The sequence below is a fragment of the Heliangelus exortis genome, chromosome 7 (assembly GCF_036169615.1).
Source record: "Heliangelus exortis chromosome 7, bHelExo1.hap1, whole genome shotgun sequence".
In the NCBI taxonomy this organism is placed as follows: Eukaryota; Metazoa; Chordata; class Aves; order Apodiformes; family Trochilidae; genus Heliangelus; species Heliangelus exortis.
In genome coordinates, this window is record NC_092428.1 from 30480217 (window position 1) to 30502716 (window position 22500).

General features: G+C 42.6%; 2 long non-coding RNA genes across 2 annotated transcripts; both read right to left on the reverse strand.

Annotated features, from left to right (window-relative positions):
- Nucleotides 1-416: 416 nt before the first annotated feature.
- On the reverse strand, nucleotides 417-13079 carry LOC139798063 (uncharacterized). Its single transcript, XR_011726697.1, has 3 exons — nucleotides 13023-13079; nucleotides 9038-9207; nucleotides 417-1992 (listed from the first exon to the last, which is right to left on the reverse strand). It is a non-coding gene; the product is annotated as an uncharacterized lncRNA (long non-coding RNA).
- Nucleotides 13080-16135: 3056 nt separating this feature from the next.
- Nucleotides 16136-19102, reverse strand: LOC139798064 (uncharacterized). Its single transcript, XR_011726698.1, has 2 exons — nucleotides 18886-19102; nucleotides 16136-16225 (listed from the first exon to the last, which is right to left on the reverse strand). It is a non-coding gene; the product is annotated as an uncharacterized lncRNA (long non-coding RNA).
- Nucleotides 19103-22500: the final 3398 nt, after the last annotated feature.

Here is a 22500-nt window from a genome sequence, read left to right on the forward strand (position 1 = left end):
CAAAATTAACTCCAGTTTCCAAACCGCCTTTCACACTTGCTGTTAATACCATTAGGATTTTATGTTATTCCCATAGATACCTTACCAAGCAAACATACACAGTCCTTGCCCCGAAGAAATTACAGGGCAGGCTTGAGATGTGACAAGGAACAAGCCCTAACAACACGGGGGCTGGAAGGAATGAGGTAATGAGTGTGCAGTTGCTCATGGCAGGCACGTGCACAGCTCGGAGGATCTCTGCTGAGAGATTAAATAATTTTTTTTTTTTTGTTGTTTATTTTTTTGTTTGTTTGTTTAATTATTAAACTCAGAAGAATTTCTAAGCAACCCTCTTGGGATCTGGAAGCAGAGGTTTTGGTTCAGGTGTATGGCTTGAGTCTAAAAAAAAAAAAAGGAAAAAGAAAAAAAAACAAACAGATGGTGCATTTGTTAGATGGCTGCAGCAGAAGCTGCCAATCCATTGTGTCCCCAGATAGGCAGGTGAACTCAGGGAAGGGAATGGTGCAAGATGTGATCTCTGTTCCTAGCTGTGCTGTGCAGGTGTTGATCCAGTGGCTCTGCAGATAAATGAAGCAGCCAGGAGGCTCCTGTCCTCCAGCCACGCCTCTCCACCAGCTGACTGGCTCTGAAGGTTACTGAGGAAGGGAGAGGAAGAGAAGCAAAGAGCACAGTTAATGTACATCTCAGCTTCTCCAGAGTCAGAGCCCTACACAGCAGACAGAACCCACTGTATCTGTAGAAAAATGCAGGTATAAAGCTGTAATGCTTGAGAAAACAATGCATTAAAATAACATCAAACCCCCTGGTTTGCTGCAGCTGTGTGATCAGCATAACCAAAGAAAACACTGGTGAGAAAAAGAGAGGCTGTGTGAAGAAAGTAGTTTCACACAGTAAGAAATATATCAGGTTAACACACAAGAATGATGCTTCTGAGGGGAATGGACTCAGCTCATGGCACCCTTAAGGACAAGGGAAGGCTGAGCTACAATGGATTTTTAATGCATATCCAGCATCTCCTTAAACCAAATGTGGTGCCAAAAAAATTTGTGAGATCATCCAGGTGATAGAAAAACCAATGTCATATTCTTCTGTTAAATACCTGTACTGAACACACTGCATGCCTTGGACTCCCTTCCAGCCCAATGTTTCTTTTTGCAGCCTCCACATCCCAAGTTACTGTGCACTGATAAGAGCTTCAGATGTAACATAAATCCCTACCCAGCACTGTGTGGACATCAATCATCTGGGAAACCTCCCCAGAACTCACCCAACCAGTCAACACCATTTTCTGGGCCAAGCAGAAGTGGCTGCATCCCACCACACCAGAATGTTTGTCCATATGGGCTTATTTTGCAGAAACCTTTGGAATATGGGAAAGAAATTATTGTGCTAGGTGAGAGTCTTGGGAGAACAAGGTTCAGAATTCCCTTGTACCCCTCTGAGATATTGCACAAGGTGTATTAATTCTGGTTTTCGTGTCTTCTCTGTAAAATGGGAGTATCTCCCTCCGAAATTAAGGGAGATGCAACAGCAAGAACATCTCCAAGTAGTAGATGCTGCATTAATAGGGAAAAAAATTACTAGATACAAGAGGTTTATGCTATAAAGTCCAATGTCCAGAAGATGAAGCCCCTTAAGGTTTTGCAGCATCTTTTCACCAGCACAGGGATGACCCTCTGCATGGGGCAGGTAAAGCAGCTCTGCTGCTGGATGGCATCAAATCTGATGGTCACACCTGGGCTCTTTTTTTCTTTTTTTTTAGGAGATAAAGGCTGACACCAACAGAAAACTTGAGGAGAATTCATGCAATATTTTCTAGAGGAGTTTGTAGGGGAAGGTAGGAGAGTTTCTTCCTTGTGAAGCCTGCACCATGGGCAGCAAGACCTGCACCACATCTCTGTTTGCTTCAGCATGGAAGACAAAGATGTTTCTGGCAATTTGGGAATCATGAACTTCATCAGGCACTCCCTGCACTCCCAGCCTATTGAATATCTGCCAAGGGAAAAAAAAAAAAAAGAACCTGTGATTTCTGTCACAGCACGCATCTTTTGTTTGCTGTGGTATTTTTCAGAGGGAACATTAAATCTGCCTTAGCAAAAACAAAGTAAAAAAAAAAAACCAACAAAAACATCTGGAGATTCTCAGTTTTAAAATAGCAGGTAATGTGTTTGGAAAAGGACAAAATTATGACAAAGAGTTTAATAAAAGAGGGAAATGGCTCGTGGGACCAATTCTTGAAACCTTCAGCAGGGGTGTGAAATGGTGCTTACCAATAGTAAATGGAGGAGTGTTGCTAAATGGTTATAACCCCTGCATCACAGTCCTGTCTTCCTATTCACACATATATTAAAATAACCACGACTTTCCTGTTTGTGTGTCCTCTCTGGAAAAATTCTGGGAAAAATATTATTAATGGAAGGTTCCTAAAATTAAAGAATTATGCTGAATGATCAGAGGGTATTTGTAAAATGTGAATTCCTGATTTGCAGCCATTCCCATTGCCTCCAGGAGCTGCATTTGTGACTGGCATTGGGTGCTCCCCCAAGCCCCTGGGCTACATCCACAGCACATCCCCCTCACCCTGATCCATTGCCTGGCAGCACACAGAAGCCCACAGGGAGAGGGACTTGGGAACTCTACCACCACAATAATAAATGGTCAAATAATAAATGAATAACCAGACAGTCTGGGTACTTTTTGCCTTAATGGATTCTTGCAGTTCTCACAGACCTTACAACCCATTTCACTCACCTGTGGATAATGTTGTCTGGCAAATGAAAAATTAATTTTTGAATTTCTGTTCCTTAATTTCTCTGGTTAACTAAGCACACTGAGCCTTCTGAGCCACAGATTGGCTGGGACAGCCCAAGAAGAAAACAGATCAGCTCCTTCCATTCCAAATGGAACAACTTCTTGCTAACTACCATGCAATAGCAGTATTTTCACCAGTCACTCCTTTTCCAACTTCTTACTGCTTTCCAATGTCAGCCTGAAACAAAACTTGTCCATCTGGGAGTGGTGAAGGCACCAGGGACATGCACTAAAGATTTCTTAAGACTGATGGACCAAATTCATCCCTGTAGCCACTGCCAGAAAGCAAGAGATTTCTTTGGTAGATCCTTTTAGGCTACAGCTGTGTGCTGAAAACCTATCACATCACCTCACACTCCCCAGTTTCCCCATGAATTCCATCCAACATGGACTTTGCAAAGGAATTTCTAATTTTCAGAGGGCATCATCAGACTCATGCACTTACTGCGTGCAGGACAGGTAAAACCAAAGAAGCTTCAAGAAGTTTCAAGACTTCTTCTGACCTGCCAGAGGATGAAAACCACCTTTTCCTCTCACTCTTTCCACTGGTTTAAGGGAGGAACAAATTAAATTGGGTTACAAATGTGCTTCTAAGCCTTGAAGACCATAGGGCAAGAGGAGGAACATGTTCTGTCATCTGAAAAATCAGATTAAGTGAAATGCCTAAAAGCCACAAGATTTGTTTACTACCAGAAGCCCTTACATTTCCAGACTTGAGAGCAGTTTCTCCACAACCCTGATTAAAATTACTCATCAAAACATTACACAAATTAACTTAATTTCATTTGATGAACAATCATGCAGCTTGGGTGGAATGGAAAGTATCCAGCACATTATTAGATAGTGTTTAGCAGAGGCATGTGGTAAAATTTCTCCTTTTTTTTCCTGTCTTAGAGCTCTATGCCAATGGAGACATTTACCAAGAAAAGCAAAGGTGAGTGGAGATGAATAGGAGCTGGAAAAAGCTCAGGCTCTAAACATAGCACTGAAGAGCAGCAAAACCCCAGAGTTTTCCAAAGAAAAGTTTTACTTCTTATTCTTCCTAGCTGCAGAGGCAAACTAGCCAGAGAAAATAACTTGTGTATTGCATGACACCAATAGTTTGCTAAGGGACAAACAGTTGATTTTTTTCAACAACTATCCTGGATGTTAGGGAGCTGGGACAGGGTTTAAATGAACCCTTCTGTTCCCAGTCCCTGCCTGTGCAATGATGCCCTCCCTCCCATATGACAGTCCCATTTGAGAGGCAAAGCCCATCTTTCAGTTTTATTAAGCTGGGTAATGTGCTCTCCTCTAGGCACCTTTTGAGTGCTTGGCAAAGTTACAGGATTAGACTCCTAACGATGCCTTTTTTAGCATTTTGGAGCTAAAGAAAGCTTGACAGGCAGCTCACTGAGGAAAGAGAGACATAGAAAATGGATCCACTGCACACCCAAGCACGGCTGGGACCTAAGTTCTGGTGCAGCTCATTTAAGGAACACAGGGCAGTGTTTTTCAAGTAACACTAATCCCCAGTGGATTAACATTTCACCTAAAGCATAATGACTTATTGTCATAAATCCATCCCAAAATTACAGCAATTATAAATAAGAAATGCACTTCAAGAAAATTAACTTACTGTAGAGGGGGGAAAAAAAAAAAGCATTTACTGAGGCGCACAGCTGAAAAAAAAAAATCTCATGCTGACAAAGCACATTAAAGATTTCATGTAGAACCCTTATCATAGCCAGCTCATGTTTGCACAGCCTTTCAGTCAAATGCGTTTGACTAAAGGATATTTGAACAAGAAAAGAACCCTTGAATCAGGCAGACACCATGGATGAAAGACTCACAATTTTGACAAAGCTCATACACGAAAGCTTAAAACAAAAGCATGAAACTCCTCCAGATTTATAGCCAACTTGATTCCTTTCACAGCACTGGCTTTCAAATACTTTGTGAAAAAAATGTTGTCATAACAATAAAGCGTGAATAGGCAAATCCATGTATTCCCAGTTGTTGTCCCAAGCAAACAAGAAAAACATTTCACACTTCACAATTAATACAATGTCCCTTTGTCCCAGCACATGAAAGAGCTATTTAAAACAAATAAATGAAGAGATAGCTACAATTTTTTTAAAGTCTGGGTTTTTTTTAAATAGTCAATGTATTTTCATTTATTTTTTTTTTTTTTTGCAACTGAATCTTTTCCACCAGCTCCAGCCACACAATACCATCAGAAAAGTCCAGAAGAGATAGAGAAGAGCAAAAGGGTATGTGTTCCGGTTTCCTGGTGTCAAGTGAAAATTAATGAATGTAATTAAAAGCCCTGCTAGCAAACCTCAAGGCCTCTGCTCTTGAGTGAGAACTAGGGCCAAAAAAAAGATTTAAAGGCTAGAATTTGTCCCTAGGTGTCAATCTTTGCCCAGTTATTGCTATTGAGCTTTGTTGACCTTCTGCCTCCAACAGTAACAGCTTCAGCACCTTCCTGCCAGGCATTCCTGGTGGATCTACCACCACAAGGTCACCCTAAGCACCACTTTGACAAGTAACCTAGGACTCCAGGTGGCTCTTTGGAAGATCAAGGCCCACCTGGTGAACAGATATCCCTGAAACATTTCCAATCTTTCAGGCTCTGGCCACCCCCAGTGCTACTTTGTGTGCTACCAGCAGCTGGATGAAGAAGGCAGGAGGTGCAACAGCCAAGGCAATTCAAGATGGACAATGCACAAAATTCCTGCTCCAAGCCCTCTCCTTGGCTGAATGCAGAGGGGGGCTCATCCTCCTGGAACCTGGTGTGGGTTTTCCCTGGGCATGGCCACAGGGAGTCAGCCCAAGCAGCAGATGACTTTGAGGGTGTGCAGGTTGGTGATGGTGGGGGGCAGTGTCCTGGAAAGATTCAGCTCCTCTGTCTCAGGAGTTGAAGATGTGTCAGATAGCAACTAAATGAAACTAAAGATCTCAGTTCCAACTAGGAGAGACAGAGCTTGAGTGCTTTCTCAAGTGTCATGGTTTTCTTCTTTCTATAGACACTCATCCACAAGGTTCAGCTTTCAGTTAATAAATACCCAGTGTTCTTTTGTTATTACCTATACTGTAGCTAAACCAAACACTGGAAGGTGGATTAAAAGAAAGGGATTCTGCATTTTTCTCCTACCTCTCCCCTTCTTTTGTGTCTTTGTAAAGTCTATAGCTTTCTATACGTAGACAGAATGCACCCCAACTGAGTCACCACCAGCTCTTACTGCAGGACGTGAACTCTCCTCTGAACTCTGTGTCTTTTGCCCATTTGCGCCACTTTAGTATTCACATTTTCTTCCTCAGAATTTTACAATAAAGATGATCTCCACTTACTGAGAAAAAAAAAAAAAAGATCTGTGATCTATAAATTGTTCTCATTATCTGCCCCTCTGGTACTTTTCTCTTATTCATTAAACTGTCCATGCTAGCTAAAAGTTACTATGATGAAACTCCGCTGGCAGACAAAGGTCAATATTGATAAAAGTTTGGCCTTCTTGTGCCCAGTCTTCATTTTTCATCCATCTTACTCAATGCATCCATTTTCTTGGTGATTTTACTTTAGGAATTTACTGCTGGTTAACATCACAGTGAGTTCTTCAAGAGCCAAGAGATTTCTCCTTCTCAGGTTCCTCAATAACACCCTAACAGAACAGACCATAGCATAACACAGCCCCAGAAGCAGACAGAAAAGAAAAAGACCTTTAAAGTCCAACAATTAAATTAACTCTACTGAGTCTGGTGCTAAACCTTATTCCTAAGCACCACATCTACATGTCTTGCAAACACTTCCAGTGTTAGTGATTCAACCACCTCCCTTGGCAGCCTATTCAGTGTTTAATTACCTTTTCATATCATAACATACTCCATAATAATATAACATACTCCTTCATAACAGAACATCCTCCAGGAAGCAGTGGGGCTGATGCTACATGATACTCCTCTAGGAGCCAACAGGAGTTGAAGGCTTGTTAGAACTTTCAGGGCCAGAAAACTGTGTTATTATTCAATACACATTTACCTCCCCCATTCCAAACCCTTTCCCACTATTCAGTTTTTTCATAAATGGTTTAAGGGACTGATACTTGCATGGGAAAAAGCAGAAACATGGATCTTGAGGCTACATAGAGCTTGGGGGCTGAGCCAGAGGACTTTGGGGGAAGCCTTCAGATTTGGTAAGGTGAGCAGATACCTGGGAAAGCAGAGGTGTATCCATTAGCATCCCTGTTCCCAGGATGGTCTGACCCTTCCTCCCCTGGCTGTATCAGCTCTAAGGGCTTTTTCATTTTTCTGAGTTGAGCCAGAAAGAGGAAGAATTTCCAATTCTTTCTTCCCACCCCTGTTTATAGGATTACAGATGCTTCTTCCAGACCAAATATGAGAAACTCCTTCCCAGGCTGGCAAGGATGGGCTGGCGGTAGAGCTGCCTTTAGGTGTTAATTAATCCAAACTCCATCCCCAGGGAGCAGCAGATCGTCACCAACCACCCAACAGCCCCAGCCCCCGTCCTGAAAGCTCAATGAAGACACCGGGAGTTCTTCAAGACATCTTTTTGAAGGAGATTAAACAGCACCCCACAATGGATTAGAAAGATGATGCCTGACACATTGAGTTTCCTTTACCTTTTGTGTACCCGCTGGGAGCAGAGACCTGCACCAAACACTGCTTTGTGATGCAGATCCCCCTCAATCCCTCTGGGATTTCACAGAGTCCATAAAACCTTCACAGCAGGAATCCCTATTATTAAGCTATCTGCATGTACAGAGGGGTAAGCTGTGCCTAAGGGACATCTAGAGGATGCTGAGCTACAAGGAAGCAAAGGGGTCAGGGGTTTGAGAGGAGAAAAAAAACCCAAACTTTAATCTCAGGATGCCAATGGAAGGGGAGGGGGGTGAAGAAAAGTTTCAGCATTCCTCAGTTTTCCCCGTTCCTCCACTACCAAAGTATATTGTGGAGTAAATTAGAGAAATTCCCAGCCTGGGCTGTCTGATTAGTGGTTACCAGAGGAACCATTTCAACTTAAAAAATCACACAGAACAGAGAAGACTGAGCAGAACAACCCAATCAAACAGTAAAAGTGAAAATATGTCAATGTGCTTTTCTCTGCTGCAAGTAAAAGAAGGCTCTGGTGATATTTCCAAGGGAAATATGTGTTTAATAGCTCTCTTGCACTTTCTTAAAGGAAATGGCTCAAAAATATGAACCCCCTTTCTGAAAAAAAAAAAAAAAAAAAAAAAAAAAAAAAAAAAAAAAAAAAAAGGCAGGGAAGCACGGGGGGGGGCACAGAAAAGAAATAACACTCACACAAACCATTTATCTTGTGTATTCTGAGGAGAAGGAACAATTTCTGCCCTCAGCTCATGACCACAGAGTTATTCTGAGGGAGGTCTGCTATTTAAGCCATGCCTTTTTCTTATTTTTACTGGCAGAGAAGAAGCAGAAGGTTGTATGTGGAAGGGAAAAGCTTTTCTGCCTCTGCTAGAAATGCTGGAGAGAGGAGACGACCCTCCAGGCAGCCTCCAGTCCCCACTTCCACTGAGCTGGATTAAAACCCAGACTTGGCCCCAGATGCTGATCAAATTCTGGTTTCTTCAATAAATAAATATATCAGTTGAATGGCTGATTAAATCTTCATTTACCCCCCTGCCCTTTAACCCTTCTTCCCCAAGCCCCCTGCAAAGAAGCAGCAGATGCTCAGTAGCTTTACTACTGTACCTGCCAATGCAACCAATCAATGGGGAACTTCCAAAGCAAAGTTAGGCATAAAGCAAACAGAAACAGGTCCTTCTACACACCTAAAAAACAAAAAACATAAAATCTTGCTTTTCAGATTCTGCACTATGCTTTCTTGCCCTCACTTCAGTTTCACACTCTGAGACAAGCTGGCAGGCAGAAATGTTAGTTTAGTTGTCAGATCCCAACAAAAAATAATTTTAAAAGGCAGAATGGTTATTTTCTCCACTCAAATGCAGGGAGAGTTTGCCATAGACAAAGCTTTAAAAACAAAAGAGTGGGGAATGCTTTCTTCACTTATACACATCTATTTATTGCCAGTATTGAGAGCAGCCCTGCAGAGAAGGACTTGGGGGTGCTGGTGGGTTAAAAGAGGATGGAAAGCTGGACATGAGCTGAACCCAGAAAGCCAACTTTACCCTGAATCACATCAAAAGCAGAATGACCAGCAGGTCAAGGGAGGAGGTTCTGCCCCTCTGCCCTGGTGAGAACTCACCTGGAGAACTCTTCTGGGGTCCTCAGCACAGGAAAGACACAGAGGTTGTTGGAGGGAGTTCAGAGAAGGCCAAAAAGATGATCAGAGGGCTGGAACACCTCTCTTGTGAAGACAGATTGAGAGAAGGCTTCAGGGAGATTTTAGAGCATCTTCCAGTCCATAAAGGGTGTCTACAGGAAAGAAGGGGACAAACTCCTGAGCAGGGCCTGTAGTGACAGGATGAGGGGTAATGGTTTTAAGTTAAAAGAGAGGAGATTTAGACTAGATATAAGGATGATATTTCTTATGATGAGGGTGGTGAACCACTGGTACAGGCCGCCCAGGGAGGTGGTAGATACCTCATCCCTGGACACATTCAAGGCCAGGCTGGATGGGGCTCTGGGCAGGCTGAGCTAATTGATGCCCCTGCTGATTGCAGAGGTGTTGGACTTGATGGTCTTTAAATGTCCCTTCCAACCCAAACCATTCAGTGATCGATTCTATGATTAATTGAATTCAAGGACTAAAGAAGTTTGGAACAAACCCTTTGTCTAGGCAAAGTCTGAGAGGACAAAATAATCACAGGTCTCAGTGGCTTTGGAAGGGACTTACATGCACACAAATGAAGTGCATCTTCATTTCTCTTTATTGATTCTACTCCTTTTGTAGACCTTCACATGCCCCTTCTGTACTTCTTCATACAAACAGATACAGCTTCTGCATTACAGAGGCTCTTGGTCCCATGAAACCTCAAAATAAAACAAACAGAAGTTAGGTGCAGTCTACAAGATCAATATAAGTCTATCTGATACCCCAGGGTTTGCACACTAAGCAAACAAACCATGCTGTTTGTCAGAGTTCTTTAGCTGTCTTTAAGAGGATGCTAATGAAAAATAAAAAGGTGGGAGGTAGAGGACGGAAGGTTTTTCTTCTGAGCAGAGAACAGAAGAGATGCACTATTAACCTCCTGATGCAGACCACTATTGTAAGGAGATTTAGCCAGTGCAGTGAGTTATTCTGCCTAACTAGACCATCATAACATTTATTGAGCTTCCTTAATAATAAAGCATCATGCATTCAGCTTGTAATTGTTGGTAATACAGGTCCAGTTTAAAGATTTTCCTTTGATGTGTGTGTTTTTTGGTTTTGTTTTGGTTTTTTTCTGGGTGACTGATCTTTATGAATAACTCCTCAGGAACATTTTGTTCCTCAAAATGCAGATTTTGTTTTTTAAACTACAGCAATTTAACCCTGTGGCATTCACAAGGGGCTTGCAGCAGGTGTCAGAGAGAGAACTATTGTGTCCCAGTTGATTTATGACCATCTCTTAGACTCCACCTTGGCTGTACTTTGCTCAGGGAATGCCAGGGCATTCAGCTGGAGCAGGGAATCAGGCAAGGATCTTATCAGAAACCAAAAAATGAGGGTAGAAATCTAACTTTTTTTAGAAATCTAAATTTTTTTTCTCCCTTACAGAATCAAATTAAGTCATGTGCATATGTGCTCTTGTAACTTGCAACTGATCAGCAACCCCACCTGGGACTGATGGTGAGTAAATGGCTTTTAAGGATAAGAAACCCTGCACAAACCAGATACTGCCAAAAGATACAAGAATTGGTATTATACCCCCTTAAAACACAAATTAACCAAATGATAATAATACCTGAACCCCGAGTCACTTTTTCCCTCAATATCCACAGGACCTTTCCCAATAGAAATCAAAATAATCATCAATAATCATGCACTTGCAACTTGCCTGAAAGATCTTTCTGCAGCCCAAAAGCAGAGGGTGGTAAAGGACTCAGCAAGTGGATCCTAATTCCCTTTGAAAGTTAACACCACCACATCTCCCTTCATATATTTAGTTGAATCAGGGAAACTTTTTTCCTCTGAGAAGTTTCACACTGACAAAGTTGTTGTTCTGACAAAATCATTCCTGGTGGGGTTCTGCCAGTCCATGTTCTTGAGGTGTTGCAGAACCATGCCAGGAGAATGCAGGAAAGAAAGGTGAAATGAACCATGTCTGGCTGGCAGAAAGGCCAAGATTTATTTCTGACCCTGGCCAAAATGCAGGAAGAAAACTCCCAAGTGGGCTCTGAGGAAACAGAACTTCTGCCTTTGGTGTGGACCAAAAGAAGGAAACCATGATGTACAACACAAATTCCAGTTTGCTTGTTCTGTAATGCACTTAAGTACTGGTCAGTTCATAAAATTGACTGTTTTCACCTAAAACAAATACACTAACAAATACATCTAATTCCTATTGTTTAAAAAAATCCAAGGAACACAGTGGGAGAACCAAGGGCATCTCCATGGACAAGCCCTGCTCTCTCCAGATCAGTGGTCTGAGGAAGAATTTTATTCCATTTCTCTAACTGTAATCCCACAGAATACACCTATAAAAGCTCAAATTAGAGAAAACTGTTGCCCACTCGTGTTAGAAAGGAAAGTTCCTGTAAACACCATGGATGAAAGAAATACAAAGGAAGATTTGATCCAAATGGACTCTCAAGTCCACATGTCATATGCCCGTAACTATTTTAGGGCCTTTTTTTTTTTTTTTTTTTTTTTTTTTTTAAATAAATAAATTTCCCTGTGGGAAAAGCTGGCTGCAAGTCAGCACCACAGAAACCTAATTTTAACTCCAGTGAATACAACTACTTACAAGGCCCCCTTTCTGCAGAGGAAAACCCCTGCCATTGCTAGCAGTTTTGATGTGATATGAACACACATTCCTAAGACACTCAAAAGGACCAGCTTAAAAAAAAAAAAAAAAATTAAAATATTGCGGTTTTACTCGTGCATCCTTAATGCTCAAACTGTTCCTGGCAGCTCCCAGTCAGCAGCAGTGTCATTCAAAAGAAAAGAATGGCAGACATTAGTATGGAAACATTCAAGCTTTTAACTGAGCTGGAACAATAATTCTTACCATCCAATTTTATTTTGAAGAGCATTGACCTCAGTTGCCACTGGCAGACAAGATCCAAAAGACAAAGATAAAAAAAAAGGTGTTTAGGGAAAAGGAATTTTTTTTTTCTTTTACTAGAGCATCAGAACCCTGATTTGAAGCTAAAAATATCATTGCAAGGGTGTCGGGGGAATCACAGCATGACACAAGAGTGACTCAGGGCTTTACTGCAGGAAGCACCAAGCCTCAGAAAACAGGGTGCTTCCACATGAAGGCAACAGCCACAGAGGAATCCAGCACTGCCCAACCTACCCCACACTTTCCCTAAATATAAATAAATGCTATCAACATCTGCTCTGTGCTCCCCTTTCAGGGGCGAGAAGTGCAAAGCCCAATAAAGAAATTGAGGTGAGAAGGGAAAATCTGTCCTTAAACACCATTCTCAGGGAGCACGGAGAGGGAACAGCTCTTAATGAAACAGGTCACCATGGTTTGCAAGAAGCTGACAACACCAGGGAGTGCTGCAGCTGGCAGCTCCAAGTCTTCTCAGACTTGGTGAAAAATAAGAGCCACAACCCCTGGCAGACAATGAAATTGTGTTTTATTGCACCTCTAAAAGCATGCAGGGGATTTTTTTGCTGAGACAATAAACAGATGGGTGTCTTCTGCTCAGAAGCAAATGGGAAGAGACTACTGAGTGTAGCCATGGGATGCTGATGATATCCTGAATTATGAGGTACCTGGGGAAGTGTTTGGCCAGCACAGGGCTTTCCCAGCAAAGTCAGGATGCAGGGTCCATCATGTTCTGTTTCTCAGGAGGAAGAGGAGGAGGGAGAAGAAGGGGCAAAGGGTCCACCATGAAAACATAGCAAGGGGTAAATATCCTAAAAAAACCCAACCAACCAAAAAACCCATACACAAACAAACCCCCACAAAAAACCAAACAAACCCTCCCACAAAAAAAAAAATTAAAAATAAAACTAAACAAAATATAATATTAAGATGATTTAGCCTTGTCTTTGATTATCCTATTTATGGAGATGACCTCCAGCTACACTTGCCTGTTCAAACAGTCCACTGAGTGATGTCTCTGCTTACCTCCTGTCTGCAATCCAGCTCTGGATGGCAGCTCGTATGTTGTTTTTTTTTTTACCTAGTGCCAAGGAGGAAAAAAAAAAAGGTTTTACACAAGCCTGAATCAGGCATTTGGAAACAACCTGCTGTGCTTGTGGTCCTGGTGGTCACTACACAAACCGCAGGGATAGATCCACAAGGAAAACCAAACGGAATTTTCTCTCTGGGTGCACACAGGCTGATGCAAATCTCTGTGTACCTATCCTAATGCCACCGAAATCCCTGTGAAAATTGGAATTATCTTTCCAAGTTGCAGCACACATTAATATGTCAGGGTTTGGAAAGGCATCCAGGCAGCAGTCTGCTCTAGACTGGGCTATGGTAATTCCCTGACAAATGGCATTTTTTCCAGCTGCTTAAGCAGTCCTCTCAAAAGCACCAGCTCCTTGTGCTTGCAGCTGTGTGGAACTTGCAAACACTTCTGTCCCTCTCCATTTTTTTTTTTGCTGGGATTTGCAGGCAGACCCTTTAAATTGCCATATGAAAATACACATGCAAGGAAACCATTAGCAGCCTTAATGCCCTGTGCCTGTGCATTGCCTGAAGAAAGCAAACAGTGCCATTTCCCTGAAGGACACTATTTATGGTTGGACTCCACGATTTTGAACGTTTTTCCCACCCCAAACAATATTCTGATTTGTGTGTTCAAGAACATGATTCAATATTTTACAGGAACAGGGCCAGGAGGTGCAACTTGTGCACTGGGTTTGCTGCACACATATAGAAGATATTTCTCAGCTTTTACCCAAAAAGGTTGTCAACCAAGTAGCACAGCAAGGCAGGGTGTAAGGACAAGGGGACACAGGTCAGGACTGAATCTTACTTGGGCTGATCTAAAGTGGCTGGGAGCCCCAGCCATGGCATGATGCAAATTACCACTTTTGCATCTACTCAGCTACCCCTGAACTTTCTCGAGAGAGTTCATGGCATCAGCCTGTTCCCAGACATCCTGGAAAGGGTTTGGATGCAGGATGTGAGCAAAAGTCAATTTTCATGTCTGGAAATCTCTGTGGAAGGTTTCAAGTCATTACCAGTGGTGGGTTTTTTGTTCTTCCCCGACTGTCCTATCTAGGCAACCTCTAGGGAGTGTGAATAATTTTCTCATCACTTTCCAAGTCAAAACTATTCCTTACCTTGGTATGCAGCTCCAGTGAAGTCCTCTCTAAATTCCTACTTTTCTTTGAAAACCTATCTCTCTAATCAGCCCAGACTGTTTCCTGACTCCTGTACAAGACGGCAAACTTTTAAAGCCAGCTTTTCAGGCTGAGATCTGCACTGCAGCAAAGCTGGAAGGGAAAATGTTTATAAAAAGCCAGCAGGTTTCTCTTACAGCAGAAACCTAGTCACCTTTTTTTTTTTTTAACATTATTATCAGAAAAACCCCTCCAGTGACAAACTAAACAGAGCTTTGTCTTCTAGGAGCTGTATAAGAAGATACATAAAATTTCTGTCTGAAATAAATCCAGGCAGAATAGGGGGTAAGGAGGAAGAAACAACATAGAAGCATTCTTTTGAAATTTGAAGAGTTTGAATTTCCAGGGTTGATGAGTTAACTGCCTCTTGGTGTAAAAATCAAGTTGAATTGCCTGTAAGCTTGTACTCAACAGCCCTATAGCAACCTGAAAATGAATTTTTCACACAATTCCTGGTTCTTGACACCTTTGGGATCTGAACTGGTACAACCTGGTCTAGGTGGGAGGCGTCCCTGCCCACATAGAGGGGTTGGATCTTGGTGATCTTTATGGCCCCTTCCAACCCAAACTGTGATTCTTTTACCTGTTTTTTTGTGGTTTTGGGGTTTTTTTCCTTTTTTTTTTTTTCTTCATCAAACAATTGCTTAAACTGGCAAGTAGCTTAAGCTGCAGGAGGTGGAAAGAAGAAATATTTTTAAGGCAAGGACACCTTGCAAGCCCACTGCTGAGGCCCCCCTGAAGGTGGAAATTGTGCCCTGCACCTTTGGTTGAGCTGGAAGGGCAGGAGCCCTGCAGAAGGCTGTTGTGGATATGCCTTTTCTGCTGCTAAAAAGCACCATGCTGCATCCAGGAATGTTCTGCAGACATCAGCAGATGGAGGTGCACAGAAAAAAAGGAAAAAAAAAAAAAAAAAAAGGAATTATTTAACACCTGCTCATCTGGGCCTGTTTCTTTTTGTATTTTTTTTTTTCCCCTGCTCCTCTGGCCTGTGTTTGGACACTTCCATTCTCCTCCGGGTGCTTGGATCTCTTGGCAAAATTCCTGAGCTAGGCAGCTAGCTGTTTGCTAGGCAGGAGGATGGTAATTGGGGGATATTCTGCTTTTGATGTGCAGGGCAATTAAATCCTGGCTGAATAGAGGGGAAAATGAACCACTGGGTGTCACTTGAAAGCAGAGATGTGTAGTGCCATTTCTAGGCACCAGTGTGAAATGCAGAGGGGCACAAGGGCAGAGCTGAGCCCTTTATGTTGCAGCCTGGGCTGCTTGCAGATGCAAGGGCACAAGAGCCCATTCAGCTGGAGACCATGGAACAGGTCATGAGAAAAACCTGGTGCTCCTGATTAAGTTTGCAAATACTGTATCTGAATCTGTATCATCTGGCTGGACCAGACTAAATTCCAGTCCCAACTGGAATTAGGAGGAGTGGCAATTCTGATTAAACTGGTATTCACCCAGCAGCTCTCTCTTATTCCTTTGTACAAATGATTCAATTACCCTTTTTTGAAATTTTTTTTTTTTTTTTTTTTTTTTTTTTTGCATACTCCTCAGGTAGCTCTACTGGTTAATCTTATACCCTGAAACAAGGCATTCATTTAATTAAAAGAACACATTCACTCGATTACTCACATTTTTACATCCAGCTTTACAAATATTTTCAAGAAGAAAGCAAACTACCCATGGGATCCTTTCCACCTTCAAAGGAGTTAATACAAATGGTTGGGGGAATGTTAGCACATCCTGATACTCTTCTTAAATGTCACAGAGGTTTACAGAAAGGACTTTAAGGCATATGTAGTGGCAGCTCCCTTATTAAACAGCAAGGGAAATAGGGGAAAAAAAGCCCCATAGGATTGTTAGCCAGATTCTACAATGTGGTCTTTTAAGTTACCTCTCAAGCCATGTATGGTTCAGCCTTGTAGGACAGATGAAGTCCTGTGTAGGAAGCCAAAAGTATGAAAGTCAGCATTATGCTACCTGCAAAGACAAGAGGCCAAATTCAGGCTTAGGGTAAGCACAGTCTCTGGAAGGAAAAATATGAGTGGTGAGGAGACTGGATTTTGATTTTCTGATTTGAGTTTGGAGGGGAAATTGAAAAAAAGTGAAAAACAATATTTCAAGTGTCTGACTGCTTTAAGAGTACAAATCCCATTAATTCCCAGGCACTGCATGCTGACACAAATCTTGCTTTCAGCCACCAAGAGTGCCTGAGTATGAATGTGTCTCAGTCTAAGATCAGATCCAACTTCAGCTCTACGTAGTTCCAAGGACCCAAATATACAGAGTTAATGGAATTTGCACATGTAGTAGAATGCCATGGAAGGCATGATATTGGAGCTACCCTTTCCAGGACATTCCTCTTTCTCCAACAAAGACACTTCTCACTGAACAACTCATATGGTATCTAGATAACTTAATGGTTTGGGATGTTTTTAAAAGTTGCTTTCATTTTTAGTTGTTAAATAAGCATCTGAGTCTGTTTACAAGTCTCAGAAAAACAGGGTGTGACTGTCATCTGATTACACCGGGACCATACAAATAGCCAGAAAACAGTCAGTCTCATAGGAAATAACTCTGGGAACCTGCTACACAGCACCAGAGCTGCTAAGAAACTCAGAGAGGTAGGTTTGAAATGACGTCTTTGGGACACAATGGCTGTGAAGGGCAGCGGGAGCAGACCCATGAGGTGGGAGATGCAATGAAATAGCAGAGAATCCTATCATAGAATGGTTTGGGTTGGAAGGGACCTTAAAGATCATCCAGTTCCAATCCCCTGCCCATGGTCAGGGACACCTCCCACCAGCCCAGGATGCTCCAAGCCCCATCCAACCTGGGCTGAGACACTGCCAGGGATGGGGCAGCCACAGCTTCTCTGGGACACCTGGGGCTCAGCACCCTCACAGCAAAGAATTTCTTCCTACAGGAGCTCCAGCACCTCCAACCCCTGTTGCAGAATGTTATCCATGGAAACCTGGGGAGATCTGTCCCTGGAAAGCAAGGGGAGAGCACAAGGTGCTGAGCACAAGAAGTGGTTTCAGTCAACATGAAGGCAAACTCCTAACGTAGTGAGAGGCAATTTACCTAGGGAGGAAAAAAAAAAAAAGAAAAAAATTATTTGTTCAACTCCGCAAGGATTTCAGAGTCCCGGCTTTTAAATGTCCATTAGCACTCTTATAGGAGCAAGTATTTACTTTTCCTGTCTTAACTAATTTTCTTCATTATTGAAGATCCCCAGAGCCTTATCTAGATCCTGCTAGGTTTATGCTTTAACTCTCAACATCCTGCTTTAAAACAGTTTTAAGAAGCCTCTCCTGCTTTCTACTGCTTGTACACCAGACACAGAGCCATGACCAAATGCAAGTCTTTAACCTTATAAAAAAAGATTGCTTCAGAAAGACAACTCTATTACTATTTTCTTACATTTCTTACATTTTCTTACATGAATTGGAATAAAACCGCTCATTGCATTTTCCTAAAAGAAATCACAATTCTTTAAGAACTTCTTGGGAAAAGGACCATTTTCTCTGAAGTGTAGATTTGCCTGTGCAGCCCAGGTTTTTCCAGTTGAAAGCAATCAAGTACCATATTTTCTGAAGGAGTTGCAATGTTGTTGCAACAAAAAAAAGTTGCAATCTTGGTTCTGAGTGCCTTTCAGGTGCAATCCAACCTACTTTAAAATCAATTCAATCTGACTACTTCATTCACATGTTATTGTGTGCCAGACATGTAACATCCAAAAATTTCATGTGTACCATGACATTCCAGTGAAAAATACTGTCTATGAGAACTCTGCCTACAAAAAGCACTGCAAACCCAGTATTCTGTAACCTATTCTCCTGATTTCATATTTCCTTCCTCTTCTTAAATCATTCAGGAGGAGGTCAGCATTCAATACACAGAAGATACAGATTACACAACCAGCTTGCAACTCTGCATAATATTTTATCCAACATTCTGTTTAAAAACAGCAGAAAAATAATTTATTATGACCTCACTTTCTACATCCAAAGTGACAAGCCTGTTGGCCTATGCCCTACAATCTTAACTAAATTCTTCCTCTCAAGTATTGCCAAGGACATATTCATACTTCTCAAAAAAAACACATCTCAGGTCTCTGGTTGTAAGGCTTCATGCACTTAAATAAAATTAGAAACCCAGCCTAAAAGAAATCAAACATGTCCCAGGCATCTAGACATGATATTCCATTACAGAAGGTATTTGGAAATGCTACAGTTTGATGCTATGGTTTACTTCATTGAATTTGAAATTACCTCAAGAATGTTAATCACTGCTGCAAGGTGATTAGCAGCAGTAAATCCCCCCTGAGCCAAGCATTTTCCATCAAACCTAGAACTCCTTGTTTGCCCTGATTGGGATCTCCAGGGGATTAGATGGTCTGTCCATAGAAAGGCAAAAGAGAGAATAATTCAGCCCTGACTTTGAACATCTCAGTGCCTCCCAATGCATCATAACCACTGATCTCAAGTGGGAATCCATAGCAAGGATTCTTCTAGGCCATAATTTTCCAGCTGAGTATGAGGATTTATACTTATATGAATATGGGGTTTATACTTATTGACTCAATAATCACCTGAGGGCAACAGCTGAGCCTGCAACCCACAGGGTGCTGCACAAACCTTTAGTAAAGGATCATCCTTGGCTCTTAGGAAGGTGAATGCCATCCTGGTACAGGTTCTGGCTGGAACAAGTGAGGTGGTTATAGCTGTTCTGCAGCAGCCAAGCTCCTCAATGGTTGCTCATGGTCATGAGTGCCTGGGGTAGGACATCCCACAGAGCTTCTGGAACAGGACATCTCATAGGGCTCCTGGAATAGGACATTCCACAGAGCTCCTGTAATAGGACATCTCCCAGGGCTTCTGAAATAGGACATCTCACAGAGCTTCTGGAATAGGACATCTCACAGAGCTTCTGAAAGAGGACATCTCCCAATTCTCTACTGACACAGGAAAATCTGACGGTATATTGGAGCTCTGGTTCTCATGTGAGCCAATGCATCCAGCTTACGAACTTGGCCTCCTCTCCTGCACATCTGTCCCCCATCTGAGGAGTGGCAAACAGACTAACACAGGCTCTAGCTGTTGACTCTTGCAGAAGGTTAACAAGAAAACAAGTTTGGACTCAGCCACATGGACTCAGGCTGCCAAGCAACTTGAGTTTCCAGAGTGAAAACACCTTTGCAAGCATTGGGAGCAAAAAAATTGAGTCTGACTTCAGAGCTTACCAGGAGGGAAATAAAGAGAAAAAAGGAAAGTAAGATTTCTATCTATCTCATGAGGAAAAAGAGGCAAGAAGTGGATGATGTGCCATTGCCAGGAAAAACGGACTCTAAAGCACCTAATAAAAGTGTTCAGTGGTCTCAAAGAGAAGGAGGTTGTGGAGAGTCATCACTCTTTTCACACATGTCCCACAGAAAAATCATGAAGAAAAAGAAGGGGAGCACACTTGCACAACACAGCAGAAGACTCTGGGGCTCTGTGTTTAATTTGGAAGACAAAAAACCTTGCCAAATAGGGGTGGAATTATTTGTAGGGCAGAAGAATAAACTTTCTTCAAGAGAAGACATTTTTAAAACAAACTCTTTTAGGTCTAGACAAACATCTCCACACTGCTGTGGCACCTGGGCAGCCCAGGACAAGCACATGGTGAAGAACCAAGTGTGGGGATGAGATAATCAGATAATGATGATAAAGGGGTTGGAAGGGACCTCTGGAGATCATCTCATCCAACTATCCCTTGGTAGGGAAGGTTCACCCAGAGGAGGTTTCACAGGATGGCATCCAGGTGGGTTTTGAATGACTTCACCACCTCCCTGTGCAGCCTGTGCCACTGCTCTGCTATCCCCAAAGTAAAGAAATTCTTCCTCATCTTTAGATGGAATTTCCTATGTTCAAATTTGTGCTCATTGCCTCATTTTGTCACTGGGCACTACTGAAACAAGACTGTCCCCCTCCTCCTGTCACCCACATAATTATTTAAATCATTATTATATTATATTATATTATATTATATTATATTATATTATATATTATTATTATATTAATATTCATAACTATTTATACTGTCTTTGTGGGATGGTGGCAGGTGGAGCATGAATATCCTATTCCAACAGAAAGAGCATTTTTAAAGTCAGTGAAAAGGACATCCAGCTGGCAGGGGTCTGGTGAAGGATTCTCAGAACAATTTCATGCTGAACACTGAAGAGTGAGATAACTACTGAGGAGAATGGCAGAACTTGAAGCGACACAAAGACCCTTTCTGTGCCTGCCCTGGAGACGAACAACACCAAATCCACGGGTGTGCTTGGAACAAGAACAGTCCAGCCCCAGGTGAACCAAAGCCCTGACCAAACCCAGTCGAGCCTCACCCTGAGCAAATAAAACACTAAACCCATTCATTTTCTGGCCAAAATGGACCTGGCCAAAATTCATCAAGTGCTGTAAGAGGCAAGGTGAGAGAGCAGCTGTACACACAAGCCTGGGTTTTATTTGAAGGAATTTTACAGCCATCTCAGTAGCTGCAAGAGTTGACATCATGAAGCAAAGACATCACTCCAACCAGAGGGCAGCCAGAGGGTTTACCTGCTGGTCAGGCATCCAGGGAGTAGAAAGCAGGCATGGAAAGAGTACCAGGACTGACAGGAGGATGGATCTGGGCAGCTCGAAAAATTCCAGCCCAAGGAAAAACCTGTTAGTTCAGGTGGAGCTACTTCATCCCCAAGCAACTCAAGGTGATGGCAAAGGGTCAAGATCCATACAGCACTGAAACATGAGTGGCAGGAGACAGGTCCTAACTCAAAAACAAACAGTCAAGGCAAAACAAGAGATGGCTTGAGTGGCAGGAGAGAAAAACTCAGCCCAGATGGCACAAAAGGAAGAAGATGAAAGATGTGGGGTCAGCTGCAGCTCCGCTGTGGGCTCAGAGGAAAAACCTGACACAACCAGTGCAGCTACAGAATGGGAGCAAAACCAGACTGCTGGTGCTCCAGGCAGAGGATAAAGACAATAAAAAAAAGTTACTTTCAATCCACTTCCAAAAAGCCACTCTACAAATCAGCAAGTGCATCTCCTCCTTGGCTCCGAAGTTCCCAGACATGCAAATAGTGTCATCATGCAAAATGGGCTGTGTTTAAATCTCCACAAATGCATTTTTTATTTTGCATAGAAAATGTCAAGAAAAATATGAGGGGTGAGAAAGAGCCCATTGCCTAACCTCCACCTACAGCAGGCAGACACCTAACACTTCTGGAAATTCACTTAATGGCACTGAATGCATTAAAGAGGCCTCAGCCACGTTGCACATCATGGCTCCCAGAGAGAAGAGGAGGCAAAAACCTCACTGGGTTCCAGCTCTGCAGCACCAAAGAGTAACAAACATGGCTAAACTGGCTGGTGCTCATTCCTTCCGACCTCACAGGGAGAAAAAGTACATTGAATATCAAGAGGTATTGCTCTGAGCAGAGCCTATATAATTGCTAAAAATAGCTGCTATGGAAAATCCCTCTGCTTTAAGCCATTGCAGCTTTGGGCCAAATTCCAGCTGCTGTCACAGCTGACAATGTGCACGTTTGTTAGGCAGCAACCCAGGCCACATCCACGTTGATTGGGGTCTTTATGATGTATGTTTTACTAATGAATTTCATGCTGGCCGTGCCAAATCAGGGAGTTTATTTGGGCACATTCAGGCCCAACTTGTACATTGACTTGGAGCAGAAAGAAAATTCCTCAGCTTTCCAGGGCTGTGGAATAAAGAGGATGTGTTCTCCTACACTTGGCACACTGAGCAAAGGGTCAGGAAGGCTTTGAGGAGGGTCTGTCCTCCAACACAAGAGGGGCTCTTGCATATTGGAATGTGGGTTTTTTAAGGGGAGAAAATATTTTTCCCCTTTTATGATTCCTTCGTGACCTGGAGGGGAGAAAATAATAGGGTAAATAATAGAAAAATCAGTTCTGCTCACAAAAAAGTCTGCTTGGAGCCTGATGGTGTGGTGTGTCTATTAAGGAAGCAGGAGAGGGAGGAGAAACCCTCCATGTCCCAGGCTGAGTCCTGGCTCACTGCTCCATCAGCAGCTGCACACTGGTGCCCTCCTTCAAAGCAACCAATGGCTCTGGCCCTGTTGGCTGCTTCCCATCTTCTCCCCTCTCCAAAAATGTCTCTTCCTCTCCTGAACACCTGAATTACCACAGATGAGCATTAAGCAAACCAGGGTAGCCCATTGCTCATCTTACCTGCAT